We start from the raw sequence: 16,119 nt of genomic DNA, 5'->3' as shown, positions 1-16,119 counted from the left end.
TTTTCATCATTTACATTGCCTCCAAGTGCTTCTTGAAATTCATTGAGGTTGTCCTCTTCTTCCTCAATTTCTATTTCTCGTTGCCTTGATCGCGATCGGGTTTGAGCCATTTTGTTTGCAAGTTTGTTTGAAGTTGATTGAAGATGATGACGAGTTGTTTGATGAAAAATTGATGATTAGTGGATTGGATGGTATGTAGATCTCTAGCACTCTAAAGGTAGATGTAACCAAAATTCCTTCTTTGAATTGCTTGTTTGTTTTGATGATTTTTGGATGTGATAAGGTGTAGAGAAATCTGAGATGTGTTACAGATTTTGACTACCTAGTAATGAGAGGATTCACTCATGAACTAGTTTTACCCTGCGTAGATGTGTCTCTTAGGATGAACTTATCCTAGATGTAGAAACAATCTAAAAAGTGATGTGATGTGTTTTGATTTCAAGCAATATATAAAAAAAAGGAATCTTGGGACAAGAACCTCTTAATGTTTTGAGAGTTTTGGGATGGATTGATGATGAAGTGATGATGTATGAGTAAGATGATGGATGTTTTGTTTTCAACTTCAATAAAAACTTTGTGTTACAAATGGAACAAACTCTACCTCTTCCCTTTCAGGCGTTGGTGGCACTTCTCGAGGTGTGTTGTAGGTGATACAGATGTTTGGGAAGAAATTGGGATTAATCTTTCCTCCTTGATTTTTGTGATAACTCAGAGCTCTATATTGCATAAAAGCTCTGCGGTTCAATGATTTTGAATCAAACTCGTTTGTTTTGCCTTGAAGGTATAGACGCATGCGATGTAGAAAGACTCTATGTGAGACAAAGACTTGTCTATTGAGATAGAAGAATTTCCTCCTTTTGATCAAAGCCTTTGAGCTTAATGGTCTTCTTTTCAAGGTAATATTCTGATGACGCTTCTTCTTTCGCAAGATGTGAAGAATGGTCATAAAATGTGATTCTTTGTTGTTTGCACTGTGTTTCTGGTATTTTTTTTTTTTTTTGAGAAATGTTGGATGAATACTTTGTTTTTGGGATTGATTTTCTGATTTGTCTTTGACAAGAAAACAAAGCAAGCACACAAACACAAGAATGTTGCCTTAAAGGCACAAATGGGTCTAGATCAACCCAATTCTTGGACTTGTTTTTGACCCTTCCTTTAGATTTATTTTTAAGGTGTAGTTCCAAAGCCTGAAGTCGGCTCAATTCGCACTAGGTCTGTAAAACGAACACACTTGAAACACTGTTTATCCCTAAGGTCAAATGGCCAGTTGCGATAAATTTAGCCCACATCTTGATATTTCTTCGACTTTGGTACTACATACCTTATGAATCCCGCCGTGGCAGGTAAGGATGTGATATACTAAGTCTTGCATGAGCATAACAAATAGATGATCCCTATGATGGGGGAGTCACCACTTTTATCAAGCCACAAGTGACTTTTCAAAAAGCTATGTTTCTACTCAAGGAAATATGTATGGTGAGTATCTTGGGAGCAAAACCTTCTATGCTCTTGCACTAAATTATATCTCAAATATCCTCAATCAATAGAACGGGTGGGCTACTACTTAAAGGTGTTTAGTCATGTTCGATGGCTTTGGACATAAGTTCATTCTGCAGTGACTCACTTAAGAGCCTTGTAATTGGTGGTGGGGCCCATTTGTCCTTTCGGCCAGTTACACTGTAGGAACAGCTATACCCAAGGCTACAGCTTTCGCTCTCACCTGATTTCTATAGCGGCTCAAAGGATTTACCGCTCGAGGTCGTTCCCAAGAGTATCGATCCCTTGGCAGGCCTCTCTTAAAAAGATAAAATTTTGAGTGTTACTAACACTTTTCTCTTGCACCTAGGACCACGAGAGCCAAGGGAGAGGATAGTGTGTGTTAGAGGTAGGACCACTCGACTGACCTTTGTGCACAAGCGTGCCAAACACGTAAAACACTTGTTCTTTTTAATCCATCATGTCAAAATATGGTCTAACTATTTGGAGATGTTGCTCCAACAGGCATGGTGTTCTTTTTAACTTCAAAAGCAATGTGTTGTGTAATCTAGAATTCGAAAATCTTGGTCAACTTAATGAAAAACACATTTGCATGAAGTAAAATCGCTTGCAAAAATCAAAACAAGTGGATTGTGTATTTTATTTGCACCAAAATTTGAAGTGTGGATTGTAAATTTTAGGTCCCAATTGATGCAATGAAATCAAAGTTGTGTTGTTAATTTTAAGCACTAAAAGGAAAATGAGGCCTAACTAGAAAACAATGAAATTTTTATTTTTTTTTGTGTTTTTAAGTTCTTTTTAAGCACTTAAAGGACAATTTTGTGATTCTTTTATAGTGAGTTATTTAACCTGCATGAACAAAAACAAGTTAGTAAAAATTGGTGTTCACAGGGGGGGCTTCCACAAGCCTAAAATGTTCAATTTTTTCAGTTACAAGTCAATTTAGACGACACTCTATCGCAATAGCGCTAGTCTGTGTTTTTACAGAAGCGCTAATTTACATAATAGCGCTAGTCTGCGTTGAGCAGAAGTGCTAATTTAAACAGTAACGCTGAAAGTGTAGAAATTACAGAAAGACGGAAGCGCTATACTTCTTCCAATAGCGCTAGAAGAATCCCATAAGCGCTAAATCAATTTCAATAGCGCCGAAACTTTCACAATAGCGCTATTTTAACAACAATAGCGCTAAAATAAAAATTGTCGGTAGCGCTAGAACGTGTTCAATAGCGCCGAAGCGCGACCTGTGTGGCAGTTTCAACAAGAAAAAATGTTAATTTTCAAAAACAAATCAGAAGGTTGCGTGTTCGATTCACGTCGGGTTCACCAAATGATGCCCTCCTAAATGGCACAAGGTTAGTTTAAGATCAAACAACACAAAAACACACAAAACGTTAGTGTTAATCAATCTAAAACTAATCTAAAAAGGCATACCAAAAGAGACACTAAAAAGCATGCTAATGTATCTAACTAAAGAAGTAAAGATAATGAGACATCTCCAACTATCTCTTAGCATGATATTAGCTCCTTTCTCCCTTGTTCCTCTCCTCTCCAAGTTCCAAAATAGTGTAGCTCTCAGCAACTTTTTGCACTATGGATGCTTATGGAGGATTGAGATTGGTAGTATAGCTCCAAATATGAAATAAAAAGCTAATACTAATGCTAAAATGATTGATTTTAACTAAAAAGACAAGATGTTAGATTGCTTATGCTAAAATGCTCTCTAAAATGTCTATAGCTTAGATGCATACAAGTTTTCAGGATCTGGATTATGAAGGAATGGGCTCTATTTATAGGAAAAATGGAGCAATGGATGGCCAGGATTGAAAGGTTTAATCAAGGGTCAAGCTTGAAAGTTGGGAATCCATGTGCACAATTTGCACCAATGAAATGGTGACAAATGTCAACATAGGGTTGGGTTGAAAGAAGAGGTTGGAGGCATTAAAGGCCTGAGAAGACCTCATGGTTATCTAAAGGCTAAGGGTCAAGCCTAAATTAGGATTACCCACTGGATTAAGAGTTAATCCAAGGATAAACCTTTGTGCAAATGATTAAGAGATAATCATGGTCAAAGCATTAAAGGCCTGATGAGACCCTTGGGTTGGGTAGAGGTTGAGTCAAAACAAATGTTTTAACCATGTGGGAGGGTTGAATTAACCATTAATGGTTATTGGAGACTTTGGGGATTAAGTGGTTGAAAGTTGGAAGCCTTCAATGGTTATCAAAGACTTTGAGGAATTAAGTGGTTGAAAGTTGGAAGCCTTTAATGGTTATCAAAGACTTTTAGACTTTGAGAAGTGGCTCCATTTTGCTTAGGAATGTGACAATATTTAGGAGATGGATTAGGCTAATTAGGAAGGGGTTAGAAGAATCTAGAAGGGGATTAGATTTTGCAAGTGGATTTGGTGGGTGAGGAAAAATAGGATTTTATTTAAAATAAAAATTCATTTATTTCAATAAATGTGTGCAAGTTGCATTTGTAGGAAAGTGCAAGTGGGGTGGGGATAATGATTTAAATAAATGTTAATTTATTTAAAAGAGGAAAAGGGAGATTTTAATTAGATAAATAGATTTTATTTATTTAATTGATTGGAATTGGATTTAATGAATTAATTAAAATAAATTGAATAATTTATTTAATTAATAGAAGAATGTTTGGGGATGAATTAATTAAATATTAATTTAATTAATTGATGGCTAGTGGATTTTTAATCAAATAAATACGAAGTATTCATTTAATTAAAATGGACAGATTTATGTGACTACAATCACCACCAAGAATTGGATGGTGCAAACTAAACTTTGATGGTGCCTCTAGAGGCAACCCAGGTAAAGCAGGAATAGGATGTGTATTACACCAAGATAACGACAACATTTTGGCTAGCTTGAATAAACCCATAGATATAACAACTAACAATATAGCTGAAAGTAGAGCCTTATATGAAGGGCTTATCCTAGCCAAGACATTGAAAATTAAGAAGTTGGAAATAGAAGGGGATTCAACTTTGATTATCAATGCAGTTAGAAATGAGAAATGCAATAATTGGAAACTAAATGCAAAGATTGGAAGGATTTTGGACATAATAAAACACTTCGAAGAGGTGTCTATTAAACATATTTATAGAGAGGGAAATAAGGTGGCAGACAAGCTGGCAAACGAAGGGGCTGATGGGAATTCAACTATAAGAATAGCAGGGGATAGATAAGATATCAATGTGTAGATTGAGGGACAGACATTCATTTATAATTATATGTATATATATATATAGATATAAGGACATATATATATATATATATATATATATATATATATATATATATATATATATATATATATATATATATATATATATATATATAATTATAAAAATAGTATACCTACCATCTTCCCTGGTTCTGTTTGATAGGTAATAGATAATTATATAAATGTTCATATAGGTATATATATATAAATAAAGTTATATATATATATATATATATATATATATATATATATATATATATATCAGCATTGATATAGTTATTTAAAGGAAAGTGTCTCTAATAATATAGATATAACTAGCATTAGGCAAATATATATTTGGTAGGTATGAGCAATATATACGCTTATATATATATATATATATATATATATATATAGAGGTATATATACAAGGGTATAAATATAAATACATACACTGATAGATTTCGATTTGCGGGTTAACTATTACATGGTTTAATGGTTATTTGTGTAATTAGTTCGAGGGGGAAGAGTATGGAGTAGGGAATAACATGTGAAAGTAATATATAATTGAATGAATATGTGTAAAAACAGGGGTAATTACGGATTTTGTTATTCTGTCCCTTCAGAGGTATAAATAGATGTATATGCAGAATTTGGCTGGCCTCATTGAAAGCAAGGCCTCAAGATGGAATATGGCAGAGGAGGTATAAACAGGTATGGATAGAAAGGTATAAAATTGTAAGGAGAAGTTGCTTTTGGTTAGTCTATTGCATTTTTATATCTAGATGCATATGCAGGAATATTTGGCAGGTTCGCAATATATGTTTAATTGCATATGCATATTCATATATATATGCTTGAGGAATCATCTAAAATGGTTAGCGGTAAAAGCAGAAATAGAAATTGATAGTTGAAGACATATCAATTATAATATGGTTTGCTATTTAATTAGGATCTCTTACATAGTAAGCTATCATTTTAGTGGATACTACCCTAGTCTGAATTAAGCTCACTTTGAAGTAGTTGCGGGTTAACCATTAAATGGGATTAAGGGTTACCTGTGTAATTAAATGTATGGATTAGGGAATAACATGTGAAAGATATATATAATTGAATGAATATATGTAAATACAGGGGTAATTGCGGGTTTTGTCATTCTGCCCCTTCAGATGTATAAAGTATACGCAGAATTTGGCAAGTTGACACAGAAGAGGGTATAAAATATGCATTAACATATAAATATGAATGATGGCTTTAATGAAAGCAAGGCCTAAAGATTGAATATGGTAGAGGATGCATACACAGGTATGGGCAGTAAGAGATTTTGCTTTTTTGGTTAGTCTACCGCATATATATATCTAGATGCATATGCAGGAATATTTGGCAGGATTGCAATATATGTTTAAATACATATGCATATTCATATATATATGCTTGATGTACCATCTAAAATGGTTAGAGGTAAAAGCAGAAATAGGAATCTATGATTCAAAGCTAATCAATAAGCATGGCAATAATGAATTTGGGCAGATATTAACTCTCCTCATAACTGGCTGAATTGTAGCCTGGCTAATCTCTTAACTTGACACCTACTTGATTAAAGGGATGTCAAGCTAAGGGTTAGCAAGGCTATAATCCATCTAAAAGGTGGGGAGGGACACTGTTATTTGCTGAATGAGCTTTAAATTTATTTTTACATGGCTACTAACTGTTTGGTGGAGGTATATGTAGTAGAATTTGCAGGACAAAGGAAAGGAGGGGAAGATAAATGTTCGAAGCATTAGAGCTCCCGCCAAGACAGAATGAACTGAGCTTTCAAAGGAAAATGGACATAGAAATGTGTAGAGAAACTCTGTGAAAAATGAAATGTGTATATTAAACTATATGTAACCTCAATGGAGGAGTTGTAAATTGAACAGATACTCTGTAATCTGATCCCGTAAGGGATCTGGGCTAGACCGGAGGTTTTCTTAGCTCCATTCTTTCCTACCGGTGCCCACACTGAATGGAGATGTAACTTTATTATAATAAAAATAAATTTGGCCTCGGCCTTTTATCGATCAAAAAAAAAAAAATCAACCATAAAGAACAATAAATCAAAAAGCTCAATAATATAAATGCTCAGACAAACATTAATCCATAAAATAACATTAACAAATAATAAATCCTCAATAATAAAATTACACATCAATATTAAATATCAAAACCATACATTAATTTAATTTTAATATTAATAAACTATATGAATCAATTAATTGTTAATTAATTAATAGTCACAACTCCACGAAGCAGCCAAACATAGGGTAGGGCAACATACCACACAATGCTACCAGATGACTCAGGCCAAGACACTAAACTGACAAGGGATCAACTAAACCTAGAGTGTGTAGAAGGAACTCATGTCACCTCCGATCAACTTGCCATTGGGATTGAAGATACACTCATACTAGTGAGACCACGTGGAGTCAATGTTTAGTACCTGCAATCCTACAACCACTAATATCCATAAGACAACATATACAATAGTATATATCACAAAATAATCAAACAAGTGAGAGAGAATTGTGACGTCATGTCATCCTTGTGACGAGTGGTATGACATTGTCTCAATCACAAATATAGTGGTAAGGTAATCACAACAATCATGACATTACCTCATCCAATATAATCATGCAATGGGGTTAGTACTAATGAGATGCTATCATATCATCATAAACAATATAATCCACATATGAATAATGAGTGCATATAGCTCACCAATATATAAGTCCAACCATCATAATAATTCAGGAGATATTATCATCCACATAAATCATAATGTATCAAGTATTAGTATAAAATGTCTATCATCAATTATAAGCATTTGAGATATGAATAAAGCCATAAGTACCATCAAAACATCATAAAAGAGTCTAATCAAGATTATCTATGCACAAAAGAAAGATGAACCAGGGAGGGAAAATACATTTGTTGCTTAGCATGGGCGAGAACAACCATTTCAAATGTGCACACAACAAGGGACACATGCTAATGAAGGCCTAAAATAGAATATAAGCTCATTTCAATTTGGATAATCATGGAATGTTTACATGTTGTGCAGGCGTCTGCATGCTACATTGTCGTCTCATCAGATTAACCCCAAATTTGGCTCAAGGGTGGCTAGTAGTACTTTGTCTTTAGAATCCATGAAGTAAGAACGATAAAATCTCAATCATGAATTTTCATCATAAATGCACTGGCTCAATGAAAAAGTGTAATAAATACATTAGGTGCAATTTGCGACACTACATTTTGCCCTCACTTTCGTGAACTGATCAACCTAATAGATCGGGTGCACTAAAGTAGTTCAAAAAAATGTGTTCATTAAATCCATGGAATGCATTAAATGCATTAATTATCTCAAAAAAATGATATTGTAGAGGCTACAAAGGTTAAATAGGCAAATGCGAGTGATGCCCCTAGTGCTCAGTGAAAAACTACTGTGTCTGGCATGAAAATCTAAGTACCATATGTTTCATGCTTAAAATCATCATGCTGAATAGGAAATAAGGACAATCACGAATTCCTTAACTATTAAGCAATCGTAAACACAACTCAATAGAAATGAATGCATAAATGAAATGAATTAAACAATTAAAAACTCCCTCATTCTGCATCATAACTTCCATTGTTCTTCTCCAAAATTGTGTAGTCGGCTCTTAGATATTGCAACTGGTAACCTGCATAGATTTGATACAATAATCTTCAAGATCGTGATTGTTGAAAAATGAAGAAATGAGGTTTCTTTTATAGAATTTTGAGATAGATTGAGTGAGAAATAGAACTGAAGTGGTGATTGATAGTTGAACTAATTTGATTTAATTAGTCAACTCATTTTGACTGATCTAAATTAAGTGGATCGATTGATTTGTAACTCGATTGAATAGTTGACTAGATAGATTGGCTAGATAATTGAGTTAACTAGGGAGATGACTGAATTGATTGGGAAATCCAAAAAAAGGTGATTGAGAGTGAAAATGGGAGATTGGAGAGTTAACTAATTTGATTAATCAGTCATGATTTTCAACATGTGCTGTAGGATTTTGAAATTAAAATTCGTTTTCATTTTAATTTTAATTTGAATTTTGATTTTCAAATGATGAAATTGAAATACACATTTAGTTGAAATTTGATGAAATTTAAATTTGGGAATTTGAAATTAGATGAAATTAGTTGAAATTCAAATTTGGGGAATTGGAAGAATAAATTAATTAATTAAATAATTTAAATGAAATTATTTAATCATTAGAAATGGAATTAATTAAATAATAAAGATTATTTAATTAAGGAATAAATTGCAATTAATTAAATAATTAATATTTACGAAAGGTTAAATGATTAATTGATGGAGATAGAAATAGAATAACTTTGAAGGTGATATTGAATTAGAAGAATTAATTAACTTAATTAAATAATTATTAACTAATAGGACGATTAATTAGTACATGATTGACGAGAAATGTTTAGGTGTCTACATTTGCCCCTCTTTGAGACAATGTTGGAACAACGTTGTTTCAAAGAAAACGAAAAAATCTGCCCTAGTATGCCTCGGTGACGCTTAGGGTGTAAATATTGCCCCTTCGGAAAATTGGTCGAAAAATTATGGAACCGAGACTAATTTAACGATACCATGCCAATGAGCAATTGTGTCAAGTTTCGTGTGATTTCAAGTTCGTTTGTCTGCCCTACAAGTGCATTGAAGTTTAGGGGGACCATGGTCGTTAGAGTGGTAAAAACCCTAATTTTGAGCTGTAAATAGGAATTTTTTTATTTTCATTTGCTCATTTGTATTCTTTTGAGTCCATTGAGTTTTCTTTGATTTTCTTGCTTTCTTGCATCCTTTGAGCATCATGGCTGGTCATAGAGCACGATTGCACCTGTCAGATTGAGTTCGTTCATACTAGAGACCATTTGAGACTCGAGGCATGGTACACTTTTAAATTGTTTTGCTTATTTTTCCTGTTTTTTGCCAAATTTTCAAAAAAATTCTCAGAGCAAAATTATTTTTATTATGCCCAGTCACCTTTTGATTTTGACGCATTCGCCTTAAACTGTTTGCATTTGATTTTAGTAATGCGCATTTGCATATGTGTTACACATTGGTTTTTAGTAATGTGCATTCACTGTTACTGTTGCACATTTGCATTGATTAATTCACAATCGTTGTAAATGCTATGCATTTGTCATTAATAATTCACATTCGATTTAAATGATCAATTTTTGAATATGTATGATTTGAAATTTGTTGTGGGAATATTTTATCCAATTCTTTTTTTTTTTCTCATTTTTGATTGCAAGAAAACCTTAGTGTGTTGGTTTGTAGATAGACGAGACTTGATGGGCTTGATCGCCGAGATGAGCTACTTCCAAAGGATGTTGCATTGATTAGACATCTTGGGTTGTATCATATTTTGCACTTGCCTGAGGTTACGGCCAATAGGGCCATGATCACTACTTTGGTTGAGTGTTGGCACTCAGAGACGTGCTCGTTCTATCTACCTATTGGTGAGGCATCTATCACTCTAGAGGATCATCCATGGTGCCAGAGTAGTATATGAGCGCATATTAGGTATCATAGGATTATGTAATCTCTTTGAGTGTACTGAGCAAGATTTATGGATTAGGGGCCGATTTTAGATCCCATGTGAGCACATGGATTATGATGATCTTACTGTAGTTTTGTGCAGTATAGTAATTTGTCCTTTGATACCTGACAGGAGGACTCATGAATTCCCGATTGGTTGGGGCAAAGTGATTCATGATATGATTGTACACAGATGTGTATTTGCCCGGGGTATGTGTTTACTTGCTACATTGTATTACCAGATGCATGTGATTGTCTATTTGAGACAAAGATCCATTGGTTGTGGCATCACTTTGCTCCAGGTCTGGGCTTGGGAGCATATTATTATCTCTCGGCTAGTTGTTCACACAAATCTCTAGGATGAGCAACCTTAAGCTTATAGGTACACTCTAGGGATTAGGCACAGGGATTCAGGGAACACCCTGTATTGTAGGCATCAACTAGATATATTACAGTAATTCACTTGAAGGCCTTACTTAGATTGCCCTGATTGGGCAAACGATGCTCAACATTTATCATTTTGTCGACAACAAAGGTATCTGATTGGTCGGACATTGGATATGCAACACATTATTGACATTCATCTTCCATGACGAGTACTCTGACAGTTTGGGGAGGTGCAGGGTATTCTTGATGTTACAACATATTTCGCTTGAGTTACCTGAGAGGTTGGTCATTGGGGGCTTGCATTCAACCTCATGTTCCTATCTCTGAGTTCGATGCACTTCATCCTATTCAGTGGGTAGCATATACGGGGACTACTCCATAGTACAATGAATGGTGGGCTAGGCATAGGCATGCACCATTGAGTGATCCGATTGTCCCAATCTCTCCTCAACAAATTTGACACTAGAGACCGCGGGGAGGGAGGGGGAGAGGGAGAGGAGGAGATGGAAGTGAGGGAGTTGTGCCAGCCATTACAACAACAAGAGAGGGAGAGGGGGATGACGAGGAGATGGATGAGGAGGAAGAGGAGGAGGGAGAGGATGAGGCAGTGGACATCGGTGGAGATACCGAGTCAAGCAGTGAGAAAAATGGTGGTGATTCTACTTTAGGATCATCGAGCAGCAAAGGAGATGATGACAGTGATAGCTCATCAGATATAGACATGTTGAAGCTCAAGGATGCTCCTGCTACAGAGGTAGGTGGAGATGGAGGACAGGGTCCAGCGGGTGACGATGATGATATATAGGTTTTGAGAGCCCAGATCTAGAGTTTGGAGGATGTCTTAGCCATAGAGCGGCAGAGGCATAGGAGTGATCATGATGCTTATCAGAGGGGTTACACAACATTAGCCATAGAGAGGGATCAAATTACTGTTGAGAGAGATAGAGCTACTATTGAGAGGGACTGTCTCTAGAGAGAGAAAGATGACGTAGTCAGGAGAGCTCAGTTGACACGTGATGCCTATGATCACTACATAGCATTAGATATTGGTATGCTGACATGTGATGATTGCCTCATACATTTATCTAAGGAGCGTATGTATTGGCGATGAGAGTACGAGAGAGCTGTCCTTGAGGGTCAGAGAGTACCAAGTTATAGCACTTATATGTCTGGTAGGAGATCTAGCAGATCCACTTCTCGTGGTACTAGTAATGGAGTGATGGTTCCACCTCGGGCATCGTCGGGACATCCGGGGGCAGGGTCTAGTGGACATGATCCACCTACAGATAGAGGTAGTGTCGGTTGAGACTTATTGATGGTGTTATTTGAGCCTTTCGCCATAATATATGATTGTATTATGACATATTATCATTTTTGAGATATATATGACATGCAGTTTCGACGATGATTTATATGCCTTGTGTTATTTCTACGATGCATGATTCCATATACTTTTATGGTGAATTCTATATGATCATGTGATGCATTCTATATGATTTTTCTTGTGTTTTATGTTGATGTAATGATGATGATTTGATGTATGCATGTAACTAAATAAAGTACTTAATTGTTATTTTATACATAATGAATCTAAATGAATGAATGCAATGGTTTAATGATATTACATGATGATGCAACAATAATGAATTTACATGATAATGCAACTTTAATTAAAATATGCAATTAACATGAATTGCATGAACTACATGGCAATGCAAGCACTTGATAATGCCTCTATATGAAAATGCAATGAATGTTTTTGTTGGAATATGCCAAAATATTTTGTTTCTTGACTCAATTAGGAAGAAATGTTAGTAGGAGTGAATAATTAGAGAGAGAGAATTGATGGAAGAATATGTTAGATGAGATATTGATCTGTGAGATAGAATCAACTTGATGAGTTGAAACAAATGAAAAGATATGATTGATGAAGATTGATGATCTTTTGTATCTTTATTCATAGTTCGATATATATTCATCACTGAGCCTTATTATGTAACAATGTAGTGTTATACACCAAGGTATAAGGAACCAAGATGTAAATATATCTCATTGCAAGAAACAAACACGTAGTATACAAGGAGTGAACCCTCCATTCTGGGAATGATGCTAGGAGGCAAGGTATGTGTGGTGTTCAAACATTGAATGCACTTATTCACAGACACCCATAACACCATTGCCTTAGAACTTTATTGGTTCACACCACAAAAAACAAACAAAGAAAAGGATCATGCCCATCATAGCTCCTCTAGTCACTTTTGGACATCCTTGAGTCTCATAGAAACATGACCTATCACCAATTGATAAAAGATAAAGACCAACTAGGACAAAATACAACAATCATACTGATCTGTGCCTTTGCTTTGATTGTTTGATGTGATGGTTGATAATGTGATCTCAGAAAGTGTAGACCTCGTTTAAAACCAACCTGCCCAGTTTCGAGTTTATCCATTTCTGTTTAAGACATGATAATGATCACTTGATATGGATATTGATTCGATTGATAAGACAACTTGGTCAGTTTGATTAGATAGTTACATCCTTTGATAACTTCGTGTGAAGTGTTTGCTGGATATCTGCTAGGGTATTTGTTTCTTGTGAGACATTTTATTGAAAGTTTTTGGATTGATTTTTTATTTTTAGTTCTTTTTAAATAGCTTTTTTGATGTTTATCATTGATTTTTTGTTTTTCAATGTTTTTGGATTTTGTTCAGGATCATATATGAATGTTTTTGGTTTTTCTTTTTACACTTTTTAGGGATTTTTCTTGGATTTTATTCGATTTTAAAGATTTTTTTAGGACTTTTTCCAATTTTTAGGATTTTTTCAATACTTTATCTAATTTTTAGGATTTTTAGCCATGTCCCTAGTATGCAAACCACTTATGATGATCTACATAATGCATTTGTGGACAAATGATATTTAAAAATGCAATTATACTATATGTAGGATGTAAGATGAACATGCATTTCCTATTTGAACAAGGATAATTCTATGCATCTTTTATTTTGAAATGCACTAATTGAATTAAAGGTACAAAACGTTTCAGAGATAGGAGTTCAATCCATTCTCAGAAGACCTAGGACCATCCAACTTAATACACTATGTAACCGAGATTTATAAATGGAGACATGGAAAACTTCCCCACCGATTGTTGAGACTTTGATATTCTTTTGCCCATGTGTGTGCCATTGAATTTATTCTCACTCTTATAACCATTAAAGACCCTTGGAATCCTATGCGACTAGCTACATGAGTTATTTTGACTTCAAAAGCATCTTGGATAGAGCCTCGCTGCTAGTTGGACGTCTATAGCCCCAACGAGGTTATACACTATAATCTCTCGAATATTGCTCCATTGCTAGCAGGCATCCATAGCCCTGATGGAGTTACTCGCATGTTCCCATAGTCAAGCTTTTATCACACTTGTATGCATGATATTTTAGTTATATATCTTTTGCTCTTTTGCCTTGATATTTTGATATGGATTTTGGCATAACGCTTTTTTTTTTCTTGTTTTGACTTGTAAGTAATGAAACCTACTTGGGTATGACGATTACAACAACGCTGAAGCAGAATTCTGGATTTTTCATTAGCCATATGACCAACTAGGTATCTGTAATGACTTAGAGCATTTGATTAATGTGTGAGATATTACAATTGATAGATTTTGGGTAACAAGACTCAATGGTGAAACTTTTACCCAACCACAAATAAAGCTCAATCACAAGGTGACATTGAAGATGAATGACCTAAGACCTCCTAAATACTTCATGTACCAGTATCTAAGAAATGAGACAACCTTCTCTCCTCTCAGCGTGGATAGTTAAATGACTCAGACCATTGCCTTGTTTTATTGATGCAACTGTTGTCAATAGAGCTAGTGTTAGGAGGGGAACCTTAACCCTGAGGGGTGTGTGTGCATTTAGTGCATTACAGTCTGAGTTTTGCCCTACATGCTACAAGTTGGGTATTTGGAGTCCAAATCAGAGTAAGCATTGTTCCAAATGCCTTTCTAAGGCCGAGGTTTTGACTAGGACCCTAAAGTTTGGTGTTTGCATAAGGAAAAGGAACAAGGCCTTAATCCTTAAATGTTTTCCGACATCGAGTTTATCCCCAAATTTTGAGTTTTCACTTCAAAAATTGGTACTTGCAGTCCAAATAGGAATAGTCACTATTCCCAAAAGTCATCCTAACACCGATTTTTCTCCTAAATATGTATTTTGTAGTCAAAATCAGAATTCAACATGATGATCATAGAATTTTCCTTGGGTCCAAGTTGCACAACAACCAATCTCTTAGCAGCATATTGAGACAATGGATTAAAGACTGAAAATAAGAAGAGGCATTCTATGTGTCTTAACTCCTAAATTTGTTCCACAGTTCAAGGTTAGGACATAATTCATGGAACAATAGAGTGCAAGTGAGTTGGTCCAAATTCCATGTTCCTTTTTCAATTTTGAGACATCTAAGCATGTTATCTTCTTAAGGCTAAAGTCAAGTTTGGTGACCTATTCAATCAACCATCAAGGTGGGATCCTTCCAAGATAGGGCAGTTGGGTGGTTAAGTCTTGTTAAGTATGAGGTGAAATGAATACATATGGATCAAATAAGAAGGGTATTTGAAGCACTAACTCCAAACACCTTTGAAATATTTAGGTTACTTATTTTTGCAAGTTCGTACCACCAATGAAGCAACACGGTGGAGATCCAGGGCACATGATTGATGGTATGATCACAGAGAGGAGCCAAGAGGAAGGGACCGCCCAGGGAGCCAAAGATCCAAGCGATTCAAATAGCATTTCCCAAGTGTGCTGAAGGATTCCCAAGACAAAAAAGAAGACAAAATCAAGGTCGAAACCCTGAAGATGTCAATGAAAATGCCACAAAGGACCATTACCACAGTACAAAAAGCCCAAACAATGCCATTTCCAGAATTTTGGAAGGAAGAGTGGTAGACTGCAAAGGTGCTACAAGCAACATTCAAAAGTAGGAAGGGACAGTTGGAGATGACATGAATATGAATTTATTGTAATGGCAATTAATCTATTGTAAAATGACAACTTTTGGGCTTGATTTAATGCAATACAAGAAAGGGCCAAAAGTTGTTCATCCAACTACCAATTTTGTCTTTTCTGATAAAAGCTTTTATTTTGCCAGGCTATCATTTTGTCTTGTAGTGGGAGCAGTTGGAAAGTAGTTGAAAGTGGTTTAAGGTTGTTGAGACCAAGGTTGAAAAACTCGCAGAAAACTTGCAAGACCCGCGAGCTAGACATGGTCGCGAGTCACTCACGGATGAGTTTTGGGTTTAAATTGCAGCGATTTTTACCCCAAAAATCGTGAAAAAATGCCTTGTCTCGACAAAAAAGTTGCTGGATGTCAACATAAAACC

The sequence above is a fragment of the Cryptomeria japonica genome, chromosome 11 (assembly GCF_030272615.1).
Source record: "Cryptomeria japonica chromosome 11, Sugi_1.0, whole genome shotgun sequence".
Lineage (NCBI taxonomy): Eukaryota > Viridiplantae > Streptophyta > Pinopsida > Cupressales > Cupressaceae > Cryptomeria > Cryptomeria japonica.
Note: the sequence above shows the minus strand (reverse complement) of the source record.